Source organism: Numida meleagris, chromosome 1 (genome assembly GCF_002078875.1).
Source record: "Numida meleagris isolate 19003 breed g44 Domestic line chromosome 1, NumMel1.0, whole genome shotgun sequence".
In the NCBI taxonomy this organism is placed as follows: domain Eukaryota; kingdom Metazoa; phylum Chordata; class Aves; order Galliformes; family Numididae; genus Numida; species Numida meleagris.
In genome coordinates, this window is record NC_034409.1 from 79355237 (window position 1) to 79375369 (window position 20133).

Here is a 20133-nt window from a genome sequence, read left to right on the forward strand (position 1 = left end):
GAGGGTTAAGAACTAAGGATCTTCACGTCCCTTTAATATTTCTCTTTCCAACCTTTCTTCCCTTAGTCCCTTCTTTCATCGCCCCTCTGGGTTTTCCTCCTGCAGCAAATACTTTTGGACAATGAATTGCTGTCCAAGGGCTGCCCCCAGGTGCCTGGGGACATGGTACAACATAGCACACACCCAGAATAAACCTGTGCCTTCCTACAAGGTAGGAACTGAGTGCCTTGTTGGGACTGCAGGCAGTAAAAACTCTGTCAAGGGCAGAGTGCGAGGAGACAAACCTTACAGGGAAAGGATTTATGAGAGTAGACACAAACCTCCCTTGATTTCTTTTTTCTCTCTCTTTTTCTCTGTTGCACGCTCATATATGGAAGTTAAATCCATTAGCTAATTGCAAAGCCACACGCACATATCTTTATATATATAAATAATAATAAAAAACCCATTCATTATGTACCCTGGAGTGTCTAACCTGTGTTGCATCCAATAATTCATTTGCCTGGGAATCAGTCCAATATTAGAACAGCAAAAATGGAAGGTTGGAAGGGATCTCGGGAGTCCGTTTTCTTCAAATAGACGGGATCAAAAATACTAATTGCCAATCCACGATCCACTTCACATAATCATACATGCACAGAAAGAGGTCAGATCTGCCAGCCAAGTGAATGTTCTTCTCTTCTAAATGTGTATTTTTTTCCCCAGAACTTTCCTAGGAAGATTCAGTCGTGAGGTAGTGAGAGACTTAAGCTTCTGGTATCTTATGACAGCGCAGGACTGGAAGCTAATAATCATGAAGATTTTCTCATTTGGAAAGGGAGACTGGCAGTCCCCTACTGGGGCATGCAATATTCACTTCTAGTTCCTGCATTATCATATTTCAATCGAAGCTTCTGTATGCATAAAATTGTTAAAACATTTTGGAAATGTTTTAACGTTCCAACATATTTTAACATTCCAGAACTTGGACCATTGTGGAAATGTTTTACATGCATTTGTTTGAGTCTTTCTCTTCTCCATATGTCTTTTGCGGTGCTTTTGCGGAGTCCTTGTAAGTTTTGGAATCACGTTAACAAACGGTATTATCAAGATCACTCCGTGAAGTTGGAGGGAACTTTGTCACCGACTCAACTGCTGTCACCAAAGATCCTGGGCTGTCTAGGTGGAAGACAACATGAAATGTGAGGTGTTTGTAGTGACTGGGAATAATTAGGAAGGCATGAAAAGCGGGACTGTTTGTTTCTGCTCTTGGGAGTTGTCCAAGAGAAATCTGCTTATTGTCAGGGGTGTCCTAATAGTGTCTGTTGCAGGTAGTGTCATTTTCAAGGCAGTATCAGCTGTCAAGCTGAGTGTTGCCATCTAGTAGGAAACATGACTGGGATTCCGCTCTCGTCATGGGTTGCAGACATTCAATGAGTTCACTGGTATTGCAGATTTATTTTAAGTTCACTGCTGTAGGAGAGTGACGATTTAAGGCATTTGTCAGTTCTAACATAGGCAATGTGGAAAACCGAACTGGTTTCCTAGGAAAGAAATGTGTTTTATTCTAGTCCAGCAAAAGTTTCGCATTCCCTATTATAAAATCAGAGATACAGTTACAAAAAGAAGCCATGCAACTGTGGCACCTGTCTGTAGTTTTAGCAGTCACTGGTAGAATTTTCTAGGCACTCTGCAGTCAAACCACACCTCAACTACCAGATCTGATCAATCCAGGCGGATACAGTGCTGTTTCTCTTGTGTTTGTCTGCATTCACTGGGCTTGCTCTCATCTTAAGGGACGTTAATTGCACAGGTGCCATGTTGGGATTTTCCCACTCTAGCAGTTTTGGGAGTAGATGCTCTCAATGGGAAGAGGTTTGGGAATGGCAGAGGGATTGGTCATATATCCAAACGCAGGAGAAAATGGTGTTCTGCTGCTGAGCGAAAGTTTATTTTAACGGGAAATTCGTTGCTTAAGTGTTCATTTCAAAAACCTCTCAATGTATCTCCTTGTACTTCTCAAATCTTTCTAGAAAACATTTGAATTGTGTTTTAGAGTGTTTTTTTTTTTTAACATAAAAATGTAGAAATAGCTGCATACTATGGGGCTTAAATTATGAAGTCGGCTGCCTAGATGGCTGGGAGTCTGCCTGGGAGTCTTGCCAAGAGTTGCGGTTGGACTTGATGATCTTGAAGGTCTTTTCCCTCCTGAGTAATTCTATGATTCTATGATTCTAAGAGAGAGTGAGAGGAATTTTGAAGCATCATTTTTTGAGGCACTGGCACAGGAATGTTCTGTACAAGATGCTGCCACCACAGGTTTAGTATGTCCAGTGGCTTTGGACGACTTCTAGTGTCTGTCCTTACAGGTCCTGTTTTTCAAACATGCTCACTCTCAGCATGATAAGCTCTGTTTTTAAAACCTGGAAACTGGATTTGTTGCCCGAGTGAGATCCCAGCCTTTTGAAAACCCTGTTTCCCACTGTGAATGCTGCACTCCAAGGAAGCCAGCCAAAAGTCTGCACCTGCTGCAGCTACCAAGCTTGGACTAACATAAGCTTTTTACCTTGCACAGAGCAGATAGGTTGCATTTTGCTAAAGGGGGTGGTGTGTTGGAAATCCATTCCTTGGTTTTCTGGAGCCATTCCAGGGGCCTCATCGTTGTTTTATAGGTTCTGTGCTGTAGGAAGTGTTGCCTTTTGTCACACTGATGAGAACTAGTTTCATTGTGCCCTACTCTGTTGTCAGAGTACTGTGCTGTGCACCTCCTGCTCTGAAAATGTTTCCTGCCACACCTACCTTCTAATCTCTACTGCCACAGTTCTGCAAATGGCGTAAGAATCCCCTTGTCGATACTTAATGCAATGTCAAGTGAATGAACGGGAGGAGACTTGTCACACACCTTCAGGGTTGGGGTGTACTCATCCTCTTGTGCCTTTGCTTGCTGATACTCCAGTGTGATCTGAAAGCTGGTTCTCTGCCCAAACGCAGCCAAGGAAGCAAGACGCCTCCTTGTTTGTGAGGTTGGTGCTGTGAGCTCCAAGTGTCTGGATCTTCACACTAGGGTCCCCTGGGGAGATATGCACACCATCATTACTGAATCACTCAGTGTGCTTTTGAGCACATGGGACTGTCAAACTTCTGAGTTAAATCTACTCATAACCATTGCAAAGCCATTCTGATGCCTATGACAGTTAAAACCTCTTATGGTGAAATCATTTATTGCAGCCTAACATTTCACTACTGCAAGAGTAGGTGCTTCTAGTAATCCTTGAGAAAGATCAAATTGAATCGTAAAAGGTGCTTCTCATTGCAGCAATGCTAAGTGTCAACCATGGGAGTGTCCCGGGGAGCACTGGGCTTCCATTTCTGTAAGGACACCATCTGAGGATGCTACAAGGGGAAATCAGCAGAGATTCAGAAAATCAGAGGGGGAAGTGGCCTCACAAATCAGTAGCTCTTTTCACTGGAGGCATGCATATGTACAAGCAGGCATGTTTACAGGGGTCTAATCTTCAACTGTTTTGCATGTTAATGCAAAGGCACATAGGATGCATTTTCTGGATGAGAATTACATATAAGCTGTTACACTTGGAGCTAAGTAGTCCTTCACCCTAAGCCTTTGTTTTATTTTTCTTGGTGTCATTTCTTTCTCGGATGCTTTTGGACTAAATGAAGCCATTCTTCTTTTTCCTTGGTATTTTTACCGTTCATGCAGTGTGCAGAACCATTCATATTCCCACCACAGAACTATTAGAAAAGAAAGGCACTGGTGTCCTTTCAGCTAATCGGTAATGCCTACCATTGCATTAGAAAGGCTTTGAGCAATGCTCTGGTCCTGTGCTCTTATCCCATGGTTTACCTTCACAGTCCAGTCTGCCTGCTCCCATGCAGCTGAGCATGCTCTGAGGAAGTATTTAGGGGATGGTGCCTCAACTGGCCCCTGGAACATGGTCCACAGCCAGTAGAAATATACTCATTCACAGGCAGAGAGGATGGAAAGGTATAAGTGCTTTAACCTGGAAGTGTTGGACAGCATGATTTTTCTCCAAGATTTCAGCCTTTTTTTGGAGTCAGGACCCCCATTTTTGGGATCTGCTTACATTGGTGAGATCATCTCCAGTGATGCCAAAGGTAAATACCTTGCTGGCTGCATCACAAGATGATCTGTTTAATCAGGTGGAAAGAAAAGTTTTACCCACACCGCTGTGCAATTTGAGCTCCATGTTCCTTGTTGAATTCACTGTGGATATGAAGAACAATGCGTCCTCATCTTTTTTTCTGAAACCTTTAAAGCTTTTCAAGAATTGTTTTAATGTCAGCCCTTTTCTTTTGTCATCTTTAAGCTCAACAGCTTCAAAGCATTCAAGCTCCCTTAGAAATGGTACTTTCTGGACCTCTGGTTATTACTGCTGGCTTCTCCAGCTGGGCCACTTTTTCACTGGGGTTCATTCTCCCAAAGGGGACACAGTACTCTAGCTGACTCACACTCGTGTTAGCTAAAGCAGAAGATTAGTTTCTGTGCTTTGCAGATTGCACACTTATATACTTAGATGGTATTTGCTTTTTTCTTAATAGCAAGGTAGCAGTGATTCATTAAGCTTTTGCTCTACTATTGCCCTTTCTGCTGTAACCCCTTTTTCTACCAGTCTGCTTACTGCCTCGCTGTTCTTCATCCTGCATCTGTGGAGGCTATTATTTGACTTAAAAGCAATACCTGGTGCATGGGTGTATAGAATGTTATTCTACTTTTTATCTGTTCATGTTGTAAATACATTTGGATCATTTTGAATTCTATTCCTGTCTTCCATGTGCAGTTCTTCTCAGCTTGCTGTCATCTGTAAATTTAATAAAGGGACTTTATCCTGGTCGTTAATGAAAATATTGAATATCACCAGACTGCAAGCAGATCCCTGCAGAACCCCAGCTGGTGTATCCTTGCATTTTGACAGTGAATTCTTGGTAACTGCTCTCTGAGTACTGCTTTCCAACAGGTTTTGTGGCCATTAGACAGTGCATTCATCTAGGCCATATTTTCTGAGCTTACCTGTAAGAATATCATGAGAAAAAGTGGCAGTAAGCATACTAAGGTTAAGATGTATGAGAGAACTGCTCCTCAAGACCTGTTAGCCTTTCACTGAAGAAAATGAGATTGATTTGACATGATGCTCCTTGACAAGTCCGTGTTGCCCGTTCCTCATCAGCCCGTTATCTTGCAGGTGCTTAAAGGCAGTCTGGTTACTTGTTGCAGCCAGCTCCTGTGAACCAAAGCTAAGCTCTGCTTTTTAATTCCCTGGTCTTCACATTTTTCAAGATAGGGGCTACACTGGGCATCTGCTTTCTTTTGTGCAACCAGGCTAGAGCCCAGCTGAACTTCTTGATTTTCAGCTTGCTTGCAGATAAAGGTTGAGGCAAAAATGTCAAGTCCAGGCACGCTTGATTGAATAACTTTGCACCCACCGAGGTGATCACCCATACCACCCCCAGCACCACGGCTTTGCCTCAGTTTTGGGGAAGCAGATCTAAAATGTGAGGTCTCAGGAGATTACTTGCAGTGTAGGTGAAATAAATCATGCATCGTTGGGTGTATCACAGAAATAAGTGTACACAGATGAGCCTTATACTGGCCAAATCGGAAGCACTGTAAACCAGTTCAGCTGTGTTTACCCTTCTGCTCTGCATAGTACTGACCAGGGAAGGGAGTGTGAATGGTATTTTAGTACCACTGTTTGGAGATAAAGTGGAACAGACAAATACCTCCTGGTGAGTGTGTGAAGAACTAAGTGTGTCTGTAACTGGCACAAGCCTTTTGTATAGCTATTTCTAGGCAAATAGGCTTTGACTGAGCCTTGGGGCTTGTTCTGGAAGATTTAAAAATATCCAGGGAGGTACCTTCCACTTATATTCATGGCTAGTCTTAGTTTTACTTAAAAATGACAAAGAAAACGCAATTCAGGGTAGATTACGGAAAGGATAAAGCAAAAGACTGATAGAAGGGCTTAGTAGCAGAGAAAGGCATGGGAGAGAGGTATCACAGGGGTGAAATGCGTGGAGTGAGCGAAGGCAGCAATGCAGGCAGAGGGAATGAAGAAGGGAAAGGCTGTTTTTGAAGAAACTGAGGGAAAAAGCAATGAAAAGCATGGGGAGAACAAAGGTAATTGTGCGTTGGTGCCTTTTAAGGTTTGCAAAGACATCCTGTGTATCACGAAGCACAGAGGCTGGTATAGAGAGCTGGAGTGGGACAAGATATGGGGTGCTTGCAGAGCATCAAAAATACCTGGAAAGTCTTTGCTTGGTGGCATGACAGGTACATTGTGGGAGGTATTTATGGCCTGTGTCTTATGTGCAAGCTGGGTGCTGCTCAGCATAGGAGCTCCTGGTGGAAGCATGGTGCAGCCTGCTTGGTGAGTGGTGACTCTGGATCAGCATAACCAGTGCTTGGTCCTTTGGAGAAGAGGTGGAAAACCCTTTAGCAGAGACACTGTTTTTTAATGCCAACATCATTTGTGCTGTCATCTTTCTAGCTAAAAGGCAGACAGTCACCTGGGTGTACCAAACTGTGTCCATGTCACCTTGGGTCTGTTGTCAAACAACAAGCAGGAGTGTGAAGACTCTGAGCTTTGTAAAGCAGGGAACTTGTGCTGAGCTGGAGGGCACTGCTGCCCTGAAACAGGGCCCTCACTGTAGTTAAGGTGCAGTTGAGTTTATGAGGGCTCACAGTCAGTAAGAACAAGGCTGGCTGCTAGATAAAAAGAAAAAAAAAGGCGGAGGATATCTTTGGGGTCTGTGGTTATCCTTGTAGTGCAACCCTGTTGCATTGATTCATGACACCTGGGGATTAATCTGTCTTCAAGTACATCTGGCTTGTAAAGGGGCTCCATTTTGTCTTTTCACAACCTGAAATAAGTCGAGTGAAAAAGAATTTTCTCAAAGTTGAGAGACATCCAGTTCTGGAGATTGGTTTAGCCAGCTAGGGAGAGCCAGCCAGCTGCAAACTCCAGATTTTTGTTCAGATGCTCACTTTTAAATCTGCAAAGGTGCTGCTTGGCACACTTCCACAGGAGCTCATCACTCACCCTTCTGAGCCTTCAGTTCTGGTGGAACAGCGAAGTGACATGAAAGGCACTACGACCCAAAATGCAGGGAGAAATCTGAATCAGAATGTAAGAAAGGGGCTGTGATCATTTCCAAAGGCAGCAACAGGAATTTGTTCAGACTGGTTCACCCCAGCCAACATACAGCCAGCGAGAAGCAGAGGCAGGAGGTTGCTTAGGGAGAGATGGGAAGTCTGATGAGGTGAAATAGGAAAAAAGGTGTGCACTAAAAATAAGAGTGTGATGTTTTTTTCTGAGGGCTTTGTCCTGTGGGCGCTTAGTCACATCTTCACAAGAGCGAGCAGAGAAGAGAGTTAGGAGTGATAGAGGCCAAGACTTTTTTGGGAAAAAAGGTGTGTTTTTACTGAAGAAAACACATTGTCACTGTCAGGGCAGATGCTGTGCTGCTGAGTCCCACAGTCCTGCTAGTAGTGATGGTGGGGACAGCCTGGTGCCAGCAGCCTGCTTTGAGGCTGGGGTGAGGAAGAAGCGTGGTGCTAGCTGGGCTGTTCTCTGCCATCACACTTCATCCTGATCCATGCAAGACCTTGCCAGGCCGATGTTGGTGTTGTCTTCAATAAAAATCAAATGGGTACCCTACAGCATAAACAAACGTTTCCCTTCAGACTTGCTTGTGTTACGTGAGCGTCACCGAGGCTGAAAGCCACCTTCCGGGACCTGCAGGGCTAATGCCATCCCGACTCCACTAAACGTTGCTTCTGGTCCTCTGAGGGAGGACAGGGCTGGTCCTCCATCCACTAGGGTAGCTGACAGCAGTGATGAGGTCTGATGGGAGCCTGCACCTGTGCCTTAACTGAAGGATTACAGTGCAGCTGCCGTGCCGTGCCAACGGAAAGGTTAAGCTGCCCAGCACATGCTGGCTGGGGCTGATGGCTCCGACATTGCTGCTTATACATCCCAGGACTTGGCCAGGCCTCACCACTTTAGCTTTCATTCTTAGTAAATCATGAAACAAAATGGAGTTTTCTTGCAAGTGACAGGTAAATCTTGGCCAGTCTGCGGCTGCTGTACGGGTATCGCTTAATTCTGTAATCCCTTTGCCCTCCATTCCTTGATGCGGTGAGCGCATGCTGGGAAGCACTGGAATGACAAGCTATTTCTCTGCGCCTGACACCTCAGCCAGGAGACTTGATTAAGTGAAAATATCTTAGCATTCATTTTTTCAGGTGCAGAGAATAAAATACACCCAAGGAATCTGCTGGGGCTGGGAAATGTTGCAGAAACTCCTTGCTCTGCTGCCTGCCCTGCCTCTCAGGCCAGTGCCCCTGCTGTGCTACATTCGCAGCCAGTTTTATGGGAAGATGAGCATTTCCTTTGCTCTTTCGGACTTTACTTGGGTGAACTCAGAGACGTTTTCTTCTGGGTCTGGTGCCTCTTCAGCACTCCTTACAGTGCTGCCTTCTACCAGAATTGAGAGAACCAGGTAATCCTGTCAGGTCGCAAGGTGCCAGCCTGGGCAGCTGGAGCGGCTAAGAGCTGCTCCCATCAACAAGTCCCAAGATCATTCCCATCAGCATCTCTCACCCTGCCTTGAGTGACATTACTGCAGCTCTGGGGACGGTTATTAGTATTCAGTGGTACACTTTTAAGCAAAACCCGAGAAAGGAATTAATCTGTCAATAGGAATGAATATAGTGGACAGTGATTTATGCAGATCCTGTACTCAGAGTGACTGTGTTCGTTTCAACTGCATCTCTCAGGCTTGTTCTCGGAGCCCATACACAAACTTGCATTTTAAGTAACATTACAGATGGCTGATCATTTAGCCAACGCTTAGGTCCACGCAAGCACCGCTATGCTCAGAAGTCAAAGCTTAGGAGAATCACATGCGTCTGTCACTTGTTACAAAGCCCAAATGGCAAGAGACATGGTCAGGGCACAGGGTTCTGGTTAGTTATCCAGGGCACACACCGTGGTATCCTGTGCACACAGCAGCCTTAGCGCATGCTTATAACTGCACAAGGCGCTGCGCTTCGTCATGAAGTGTATGTGTGGAAACATAGGTACAGCTGTGTAAATGCTGCAGCGTACCTGTGGGAGTGGAAGAATGTGCCCTTCCTGGATGCCTAGCACAGCTATAAAACCCTGGCATCCGCCATGTGTATAGCTGAAAAACAGCAGAGAGAAGTTCACTTGGGTGCACGCGGTCCTGGGAGCACGTGTGTGGTGACAGCCTGGTCTGGCTGGCTGGGAAAGCGTTTGTGCGGGTCAAGAGACATATGCTGTGTTTTTCACCATCCTCCTTATTTGTTGTGACACTTGGTACAAGCCACTTCACAGGTCTGTATCGTTTCCCTGGTTTGTACGCTGAAAGCAACAGCAGCATCGCCAATTGGAATTTTTTGTCATGTGTCTCCGTGATAATTTGTGCTTTACCAGATGCTTCTGCTTCTGAAAGCAAATTGTTCTCAAACTTTTTGTGTATTTGATGGCAGAGCAAGCCTTGAAAATATGACTCGATTCACCCTGGAGGCTCATAAAATGACAAAGAGAAGAGGCAAAATGAACTTTTCTTATTATTTGGAAATCCTTTCTATTTTCTAGGAAACTGATTGATGATGTTTGCACGATTCAGGGTTGTGAATGTTTATTGAAGTACCGACAGCATTATTCAGCCTGGCATAGGTGGGACACCGGGCCTCACCCCACGGAAAGCTGTTCCAGCTTTGTAGGCCACTGCATTTTGTATGCTGTCACATGGGTACATGTACAGTAGCGCTCTCAGCTCTGCAATGAAGGCACACAGAACAATGCCTATGAATGCATATGTATTTACATAGAGTAAAGCATCTGGAAATTGAGAGAGGTTCCAAACCAAACTGCCAGTGAATTGGAGTCACAGAGAAAAGTACTTCGAGGCATAACTGTGCAGCTGCACACGCTTCCAGATTTGACCAGGGCTGGGATCGGAGGAGGAAGAATGCAGTTAAATGAGCAGTGTCTCTCCATCGTGCTGTATGCGAGTGTGTATCATCCCCCAGACAGAGCCCATCGGTGACGTGCAGAGCAGCACGGCTCCGGTGGCAGCTGACTGAGCTCGGTGGTAGCCGGGGGCTTTTCGACAGGGAAGAAACAAAACAAAAACAAACAAGGCAGTGCTTCTGCTGTCATGGCTCATTTCAGTTCTCATTGTAAAATAAGAGCGCGACAGTAGTGGGCCGCTTCGTAATAGACGTGATTTTAATATCTCAGGTAGGGGCAGCTCTGGTCCTTACTGTTCTTGCTGGCAGCGCTGGCTGACCATGGCTGCCAGCCCATGAGCACTATTGCTGCATGCATGCAGCCATCCTTCCCACTCCTCCTTCCTGCCTTCCTTTCACTTTCCCATCTGCAGTGCAAAAAACACATTTGCTACCTGCTGGCTTTTCCCACCCACTTTGCAGGTGGGAAGGGAGAGGCGTCAATTACCCAGTGCTTTCCCTCCCCCAGACTGGCTGTATTCTGCAGCAAGCTTCTCTTGCAATTGTTGGGATTATTACCATTGTATATTTTATACATATGCATGCACATACACACATATGTGTTTTTTATATATATATATTCTTCAGTCTCCCTGTGCAGCTGAGAGACGCAACCAGGATTTATCTCTGTAATGAGAAAAGGGAGATAGGGAGAAGTAAGGGCATTTTTCTCTGACTTGGGCTGTAAGTCATTTTGATATTCATTGTAAAAGATGCTTTTCAAATATTTAAATGTATGTGTGCTCACATATCAGTTCTTCAGGATGGATTGTATGCGATGTAATCACTGGTTTATATCCCTTGCGCTCTGTGATGTTCTCCTGTATCCACTCCTTTGGTAACTTCATCTGAGAGAGGTGGGAAGATGGAACTGGGATTACTTCCATAGCCCATGCTCTGCCATCATCTCTTTTATTGAGAGAAGAATACAGTCGCCCTTGACCAGAGTGCTCGCGCCTTCATGTGGCACAATCAGTTCTGGGAGTGGAGTGAGTTTAAAGTAGCTGAGCCCTCCTGAAGAAAACGCCTTTACACCCTCATGGGAAAGGCTGAGGTGGGATTTTGCTTGATGATTAGCTCGGTGAGCTTGGTTATTAGTTCAAACAAAGGGCACTTCAGCTGAACTGGGAGGATTGTACAAATTTGGAGGTACCGTTGCCACCTGCTGAGTTTCACCCTGGTGTGAAAATCTCCTCTCGCAACTGGGTGAGTGGGAGGGCGGGCACGTTGGCTCCGACTTGGTGTGGCCGGGGAATGAGGCTGGCCCTGGCGCGTGCAAACCCTCCCCCTTCGTCCTTGGAAGGTCTGCTCTCTGTCAGGTGTGCCATCCCGCCATCTGCTCCCAGCACCGAGCAGCTGGCACGATCGCCGTAAAGGCTGGCAGGAGTGGCCTCCCAGCCGCGTGAATGACAGCACGCGCCACTGCTTCCTTGGCACAGAGAGCTGTGATTGTAGCTGGGAATTGGAGGCTTGTAAACCTGCTGGCTCAGAGCTGGGGGAGCAGCTCTTCAAGCACTCCCCAGACATGGGAACCTTCCCCAGTTTCCCACAGATACCCTCATGTCCGCGGGGAATCGCATGCCCATGGCTGGATGTGCGGCCGAGGTGCAGAGGGGGTGAGGATGGGTTGACAGAGTGCTGCCTTCTCAGCTCAGAGTTTTTCTCAAGTCCCAAGGCAATATACTAAATGCAGAAGAAGAGTGAAGGATCATTTTCAAAGTTTGAGTTCTGGCTGATGTAGTTCTGGCTGTTGGTTTCAAATGTTGGGATATGCAGTGGCCTGTCTGTGTCTGTGAACCACAAGTGTGAAAGTTGGCTCCACAAATGAAGCAGTGTGCCATAGGAATTCAGACATATTTGCATGTAGAGTTCAGACTTGTCCTTAACATTCCGGGGAACACCTCTTCTAGCTGGAGAGGTATAACTTACCCTGTGAAATAGATGTCAAGCCTTATTTAAGCCTTGTGCGTTCTGTAAACAGGCAGACTTGGGAGAATTGCTTTGATTTTATGCCCTGGCCAAAGCATTCTTTGTCCTAATGTTTGCAAGGTGCCGTTGTTTTTCTGTGTTTACGTTCCTCAGTCTTGGAGAATCACCAGTGAGCATAAGAGGCATAAACGTATTTCTCCTCCTTGTAAGTAGTTTTCAAACCAAGGAGAGATGGCAGCAGTTAGAAAAGGGGGGAGGCCCGGGATTTGAGCTCATACTGCAGGAGAGGGTCTAGATCTTGAGAGTTGCAAGTCCTGGGTGAGGAAGCCAGCTACTTGCTCACGTCCCCTTATGGCAAAAATATTCGTTGCAGTAAGGGTCCTGCTGAAAGCTCAAGGAAAGCTGCTAACTGTGAAAGACTTTGGCTTTTTTATGAATTGGCTTGTTACCACTCAAGTCTTTCATCCAGACACTCCCAGGCACTTCTGAGACTTAAATATATGCTCTTCCTCATTTTGAACTCTGTTCAAAAGTCCCTTTGAAAGTCCAAGCTGGAACCCTGGCCCTCGCTAATCCCTCCCAGTTGGTCCTCATTGCTCCTAGAGCACCTTGAAAATGTGGCTGAAAAGATATGAAATAAGTTCTATGCCCTGTTCTCTGCCCTCGGAGGAGGGGGGCTTCACATTCCGTGAGCTGCTCTCATGCCTTGGCTGTACCACTGCTCATCAGCACAGAAGATCTGAAAGGATTGACAAATAGATTAATACCTGGCAGCTATGGCTGAAACTAGCTACCTCTGAACGGGCAATCATTTATCACTAAATTACTTTCTCTAAGCCAGGTAATTTCTGATCAACATGCACAAAAACAGAGACACAACAGTGATGTGATGTTAACCAGAGGCCATTTCTATTCCCTGGGCCGGTGCAGCAATGAATGCAGAGAGAATTGTCACTTGAAAGGTTTATGAAGCTTAATGAAAAGTGACATTGCAGGATGCTGGGGAGGGAGGGGTCCATAAGGTTAGGTCTCATTCGTCTGGTGACGAGTGAAATGTGGAGAGGACATATGACTGAAATCATTGCAGGGCTGGCATAGCTGGAGTGGGGGATCCTGGTGTTGAGAAGCGGTAGGCGAGAGGTGGAGACAGACCAGAGACAAAAGTGGGTGAACTTTGTGGTACCCTTGCTTTGGATGGAAGCAAGAGTAGCCACATACGAAGAGTTTTAGAGTGAAGAGAGCGAGGAGAGGTGAAGCGTGCCTGAAGGAGAAGCACGGAGTGAGATACTTCTGAAATTGTCAGCTGTTTAAAGCTCAGCACGGAAATGCAAATCCAGAAGTTGCGGTGTGGTATGACTGATGTCATTTCTGTCGGCACTGGACCAAACTAGGAGCTCAGTCCAAGCCTTTTTGAAATCTGGGACACTCAGTTCCAACATGATAACTCCTGAAGAAGAATGTCTTTTGCATTTAATGAATTTTAAATGTGCTGCATGTCTTCAGGGATCTTTAAAATTCAGAGGAGTTAGAAGAGGCATCTCACCTCCCAGAATAGGATCTGGTGGAAAGGAGGAGCAAGGGCATTTCTGTGTGCCAGGAGAAGTCACGATGAAGTTCTTAACAGTGTGCTTTGGCTAATGCCATGCCAAGCGCCATTGATGAGACACGTTTGTAGTATATCTCTGTGGCCATGCAAGGTTAATTTTATTGTGCCTCATAGGGATTCTGTAATTGATGTGCATGCATACTTTTAGGCTGTGCGTGAGTGTCAATCCAAAATAAGACGCTCCCCATTAACCTTCCGAGCTTCCCCTCTCCCTCTTCTGCTCCTCGGGGATTGCTTGGCAAGGACCTTGAGCATCTCAGCAGGTGCCTTTTCCCTAGTGCTCCATACCTGTCCCAGTATTTCCCAACTGATACCTGGAAAGAGAGGAGCTGCTAAGATGCATAAGGTTTGTTTCTTGACAAATGTCCCATTTTCACAGGCAGTTGAACTGAACTGCAGCTTGTGCTCCGTTCAAACATGTCAATAAACATTATTGCAAAGACGTACAAGCAATAATGGGAATGTATAAAACTCACCTTTATTACTTCTTGCCATGAATTTACACGCTGTTCTAAACAGCTTTTACTCCTCTGGGGGAAAGCCTTGGGATTTTGCCTTTACCAGCATGCTGATTTTCCCTGGTTTATACCAGGGACCCGTGCTGCCTTCTCTCTCTTTGCACCACAAGCGCTGGGGACAGAAGCCATGCAGCAGAGCTGTGAGTACACGACTGAAGTTGCAGGCTGGCTCTGTTAAAAGCTGAAGAGGTGAAGTTGCCATTCTCCGGGATAAGCTGCTACAAATGTTATTGCCCGTCCTTTGCTTGATCACACAATGCCAAGGAGTAAATTACATTCGACAGTGCGGTGGAAGGGAACAGCTCAATTCCCCTCTAGCTGTAGCTTCACAAGTGTGGTAGTTGTATTTCTGCATGTATAGACGGAGGCTGCTTGCTGCACTCCTGAAGCACTCACTGATGTTGGTTGAGGTGTTATGTGAACAAGGCGCATCCAGGATCTTCATCAGTCGTTCAGCACTGCTTTTCCTGTCACAAGAGGTGTTCAGCAGTACTCTTTCAGTGTGAAAATTTCATGGAGAACACGAGGGTAAAACCTATTCCTAAGTTGCTCCGTGGCAGAAGCAGGGTAAAAAGAAACACAGATGTGGGCAAAAGATTCCCAGTCTGGGTTTCTTGGTGATTGGGAAGCATGGATCAGGAAGACTAGCAGCACACTAGGAAGAGGGTGTTCCCAGTCCCTAGGACAGTTGTACTTTTTGTTGCAACACCGGAGTGCAGGCAGCTTTGCTCTAAGCTAGGAATTCCTTTCCTTCCTCTCTGGGGTTCACTGTATGCCCCTTGTCTTGTACCGTGTCTAATAACTACAGCAGAGACTGCAGCTTTGCTCTGGCTTCACACAGGACCAGCCACAACGGCTTGCTCTTGGTCCCAGTGTGTATTCTCTATTTCCTTTATCAAATCACCCAGTACTCCAGCAGGACTCTACTCATACCGACACTCGACACGAACTGTGTGCTCTTGCTATTTTATCCTGCTGTCACGTATGCTCTGCTCGAGGAGATCCTTCTGCTTGGGGAAATCCTTCTGCTTGAGTGCCAACTCCAATGGGAGGGTGAAAGACTGCTGGGAGCTCTGTGAGGTGGAGGCTGCACGTAGTGGTTGCCTTTCTCTGTGGCCCAGTTTGCCTAGGAGCATGGCTCCTCTCTGATGCCTGGGCTGCTGCCCAGTTTCCCAGTTCTGTGCCAGTGGGTGGGTTGTTAGTTCGGCTGTGGTCGCTGCTCACGGAGCTCTTGCTGTGCTTTGCTGCCCATGGCACTGATGCCAGTGTGTAGGACCCGTGGCTTGGCTCTGCCTGTTGGCCTGCTCTCCTGCAGAGCCAGCTCTGCTTGCCAGCAGGCAGGGCTCTGACAGTGCTTTAACAGCCTGAGCTCTCTAATGGCTGCTGCTCTCCTGTGTGATGCATCCCTATGGGCTGACCTCCCTCTATAGGCTCCTGACATTTGGTGACATGGGCCCAGTGCTGTCTTTTGGCGCTCGCAAAGCCAGCAGCTGCTTGGAGCTCGTGCAAGCATCACAAGGTTTAGGCCAGCCTATTCCTGCAGCAACGTCAGGAGGTTGATGGCTCGACGTTACTGCTGTGTTGGCCAATGTGGCAGAAAAAAACAAGGGAAAGATGGGAAATTTCAGTACTTGGTCTCCTTCTTCCCAACCGTGGTCCAACTGTAGCTTGGAGCACCTTGGGCAGGCCCTGTGGTTGGCCTTGGTTTAGGGACTGGGCTTCCTTGGCTCATTTATGCTGTCTAGCAAAATATAATGGCCCACCCTTCTCAGTCCATCTCTGTGCCAGCCACTGTGTTTCTGCCTTGCTCATTTTTTTTTTTATTTTCTTCAGGTTACCCAAGATACAACATTACACTGATGGGCAGGAAGGGAAGTGTCTGTGAGGTCAGCATCAAGTCAGTAGGTCTAGGCTTTAATAAGGCCCAGGAAAGGCTGAGGGAAAACTGCAAGGCTCTCATGAGACAATAGGCCATGAAGTTTTGATCCTAGGCCATGTTGGTCCAGACTTAGGCACTAAGATTGCAGCAACTAACCAAAGAAAGTACTTTAAAATAAGCTACATTCATGGAGTTCTGTACTCACGCTAACCCAGTAGGCTGACTGTATCCCAGTGCTTTCCAGCATCCTGAGCTGCAGACAGTCTGAGCACAACTTAGAGCAGCTGTGAAGCTGCACTGACCCATTCAATGGATGCAGGAAGCATGAAAGTGTTGTGATCTTTATTTTTGTGAGGACTGGTTTTATTTCAGTCTTCCGAGGATCACATCTGAGTTTCTGCCTAATCACAAGAAAACACATGAGAAGTAGGGATGATGGCTAGTAGAGGAAAGGCAGTGGTTGAACATTACATCAAGCTGGCAGAGATCCTAAAAATGTCTAGAAATAGATGCTAAGAAAATGAATTGACCCTCACACTTACTGGTGCTAGAAAAGGGATCACAATCAGAAAGCAGCTGAGGCATGAGGCTCCTGCTTTCATGTCCTAAAAAGTTTGGATTCTCAAAGTGTTGCCAGATAAAAGCCTGTTCCTATGACAGCTGGGAGTGGGCTGACACTTCTTTGCTAGCTGAAATCACACCAGCCACATAAAAAAGGTATGATCCCTCCTTCTCCAAGCAAACAGATTTTCCTTTGTTTCCATCAGCACTGTAGTTTCATGTCTGGGAGATGCTAGGAGTGTGAGACATTGTCAATGGTTTACGGGCGTTCAGCCCGGTTCCGTGTTGAAGGGGACGGGGGACCCACGGGCCCAGACCCCGGGAAAAGGGAAAAGGGAAAAAAGGGTAAGGAGATGGCCCTGAGTGCAAAGAACAGTGGCAATAATCTGAGGAGAAACAAACTAATTTACTAAATAAGATATCGGAATGCAAAACAACACACTATAATACAATATAATTACAATTTAAGCTGATAAATCCAATACAGAGAGAGAGAATGTCCCAAAATCAAGGTAGGCCTTACTCTACTACCGACGATAAGACGGCTGGAGAGTGAGGTGCTGCCAGGATGAGAGACGGGAGGAAAAAAGGATGAGGTCTCGTGATCTGCAAGCTTTTATCTTTTCCCTCCGGCTGGAAAATGGTAACAGAGGAGCAAAGTACCGTGGGGAATGTAGTAGTCCTTCACTTCTGAGAACCAGGTACATTCACTACATGATGTTATGATGTGGAATACCAATAACCAAAAATCATAAAACCATGACAGACATTTTCATGTTTATGGCATGGATATATGTGGATATGACTCTGCCTCTTCATCTGCTTCTTTGACCTGTGTACTTACATGGGGTGGAAGATTACGTAGAAAGTGAATTTTTTTTTTAATTAAAAATGGAAGTATAGGTGGTCATGATAATCAAATAAGCAACTGCTGGGTTAAGATATCTTCACACTGTCAAAAGCTAGCTCTGTTGCAGCTGCTGGCGTTGCTAGTGCACCACTCTGGGACTTAGCTTGCAATGATTGTGTTAAAAATGAGTCAATTTGTATATCTCATCAGAGTTTGCTCTGAGAAGTGCATTGTGCTATTAGTACACTTTATACCACAGGAAAGATATATATTTAGTAAGATCCATTACTTGACTAACAAACAGTGCTGCAGGGACGGCACGGGCAGAGCTAGGCATTTGAAGGGGAAGGATGCTTGAAGAGCTGTGTAAGGGAGCTTGTTATAAAATAGAGCAGGTTGTGTCAAGGCAAAGAGAAGAGGACTCAAAGAAAGAAAATGAGGAAAATCTGTTGAAAGCAGAGAGGGAGAAAAAGGCAATGAGAGAGCAAGACCAAAAAATGGAGGCTGGAGTAAAGGAAAAGCTTTATCTAACAAGAGGGAAGGAGAAGAAAGGAAATTGTATGTGGAAGAAAAAAGGCAGACATCTGAGCGCTGAAGAGCTCATGAAAAAGACAGGATCAGTGTCTGCAAAGGATCTCAGAGAATGATTGAAGGTGAATTAAACATGGCCCCGAAGGACCCAGAATCCCTCAGCAGTGCAGGAAAATGAGTCTGGGAAGGAAATAGTGAGCTACAAGTGAAAGTGGTGGCCAGATTCTAAGTCCCCATAAGCAGGCAACTTGTCTTTGTATTTGTGTGTAAAGTACTGTGCATTCCTGTGCTACTGTCGTACAAGTAATTCATATCTGATAAACTAGGCAGGAGAGGGTAGGGAAGGTAGAGGGGAAAGGATACGCAAACATGAAAGGGAGAAGTATGTTACATTTATTTTGAAGGGCGGAAGTGTTTCATGGAGAAGACACCAATGCCTGGCTATCAAATTCCCTGGGTTTTATCCCTGCCTGTGCTACAAACTGACTTTGCGACCCTATACAAGTCCCTTCACCTCTCGGAGTCTGTTTTTCTCATTTGTGCTGTGGGATGATGATACAAACATGCTTCAAGCACAGGTGAGGAGGTTAAATGCTCACAGTCATCCCCCCCACTAAGCTGGTGTTACTGTGATCATCGTCATCATCTTTTACAGGTGACATAGTGACACGTGTCTGCCTGCAGAGCAAAAGACAGGCAGAGAACCAGGAGGCTGCTCTCCCTGTCCCCCTCCCAATCCTCTCTTTCCATAAGACCTGGCTGTCTCAGCACCCTGGTGCTGCTGGGTGCTGAGGGGCATAAGGTGGTGGCAGTGCTAAGGGCTGGGTGGGTTTTTGCCCACCACGGCTGCCTGCGGTGTCTTCTTACTCAGCTAAAGCTGCTGACAGCTATACTGCTATTTATTTATTTGGCTGCTGAGGACAGAAACAGCAGGAGATAATCATAAGAAAATCATAAAAAAAGAGGGAAAACCAGCAGATAATATTCTGCAGAGGGATTTAACAGGGTGAAAAATTGTCTCTTGCCAAACTGTCTCTGACACTAAACACTGCCTCCGAGATCTTCACTCTTCCTCCTCAACAGAGGCTTAAGGAAAGCGACAGGCAAGGCTCTGAGCCAGCGTCTGGGGGTTTTGAAAATATGACAGGCAGGAGCCTTTTTTTTTTCTCATCAGCATGTTTTTCCGAGGCATGGATGCCATCAGTCATTCAGGCTGTTTCTCTCTGAGCAGGACCATCCCTTCCTCCTGCCACAGCGAGTTGAGAGGAGGACACTTGGGACACGCCACTCTACTTCCTATACCCCAGTCTTTCAACTGAGATGAATTTTGCCCTGTGCTGCAAGAGCTCGGTCAAATAGCTGGAAGCACTGTGTGCAGCTTGCTACTGCTACAGGAGGCAGGAGTTTCAAAACTAATCCTGTGCTTGATGCTGCAGTCTGGCATTGGTGAAGTGGGACTCACTTGAACAGAGGTGGCAGATGAGATTTAATTCAGACTAGGCAGATCCTTCCTGCTGAAGCTGTCTTTGTCAGATTCCCCCTGCCTTGCCGAAAGCTCCCTCTGTCAGGCAGAGGGGTCAAGCATTGGGAAGCATTACTGTGCTGCTGTCAGGCTGTCATGGTGTTATAGCACAACATAAACTGTGTAGTTTTGTGTGGTATGATGATGAAGTAGGGCAGCTGCCTGGGTCTGGCTAAGATGGGATGGGCCAACGCATCCTCTGGGGTAGGCTGAATAGTCTCAGCCATGTGGCTGCTTTTAGGAGAATGCAAAAAAAAAACCCAAACAAACAAACAAAAAAGCCCCAACTTTTTGTTCTGCTTTCCAGCACAAAAAGCTTGATGGGAAACAGTAGTTAGGCTGTCAGACTCAGAAAATCTGTATTTGAGTCCCATCACTAGAGCCCCACTAGAGGCTGCAAGTTTGACTTCAAAGACATTGCATCTTGATGTTTCCCTCTTTCAGATGGGCACTGTAGTTTTTTTCCAGGCTCCTGGGAAGGCTGGTGAGCTTTCTGCTTCTTCATGTGTGAGGTGCCCAGCTACTGTGTTGCTGATGGAGGTCTTGTAAATGCCTGGTCAGATTTCCTGAAGACAACTGCAGATGGATGAGCTCTCTGAGCTCCCATCTGCCTGCTGCCTCTGCTTGTAAGGTTGTTCCCTGTACGCTTATTCCCTATGTACATCCCAAGCACTGAGGTTTCT

General features: G+C 46.1%; 1 protein-coding gene across 1 annotated transcript in view; it reads left to right on the forward strand.

The window, feature by feature from the left end:
- The window catches only part of LSAMP (limbic system-associated membrane protein), a 958106-nt gene that overhangs the window by 102118 nt on the left and 835855 nt on the right, over positions 1-20133 (forward strand). The gene's annotated exons all lie outside the window — the stretch shown is intronic.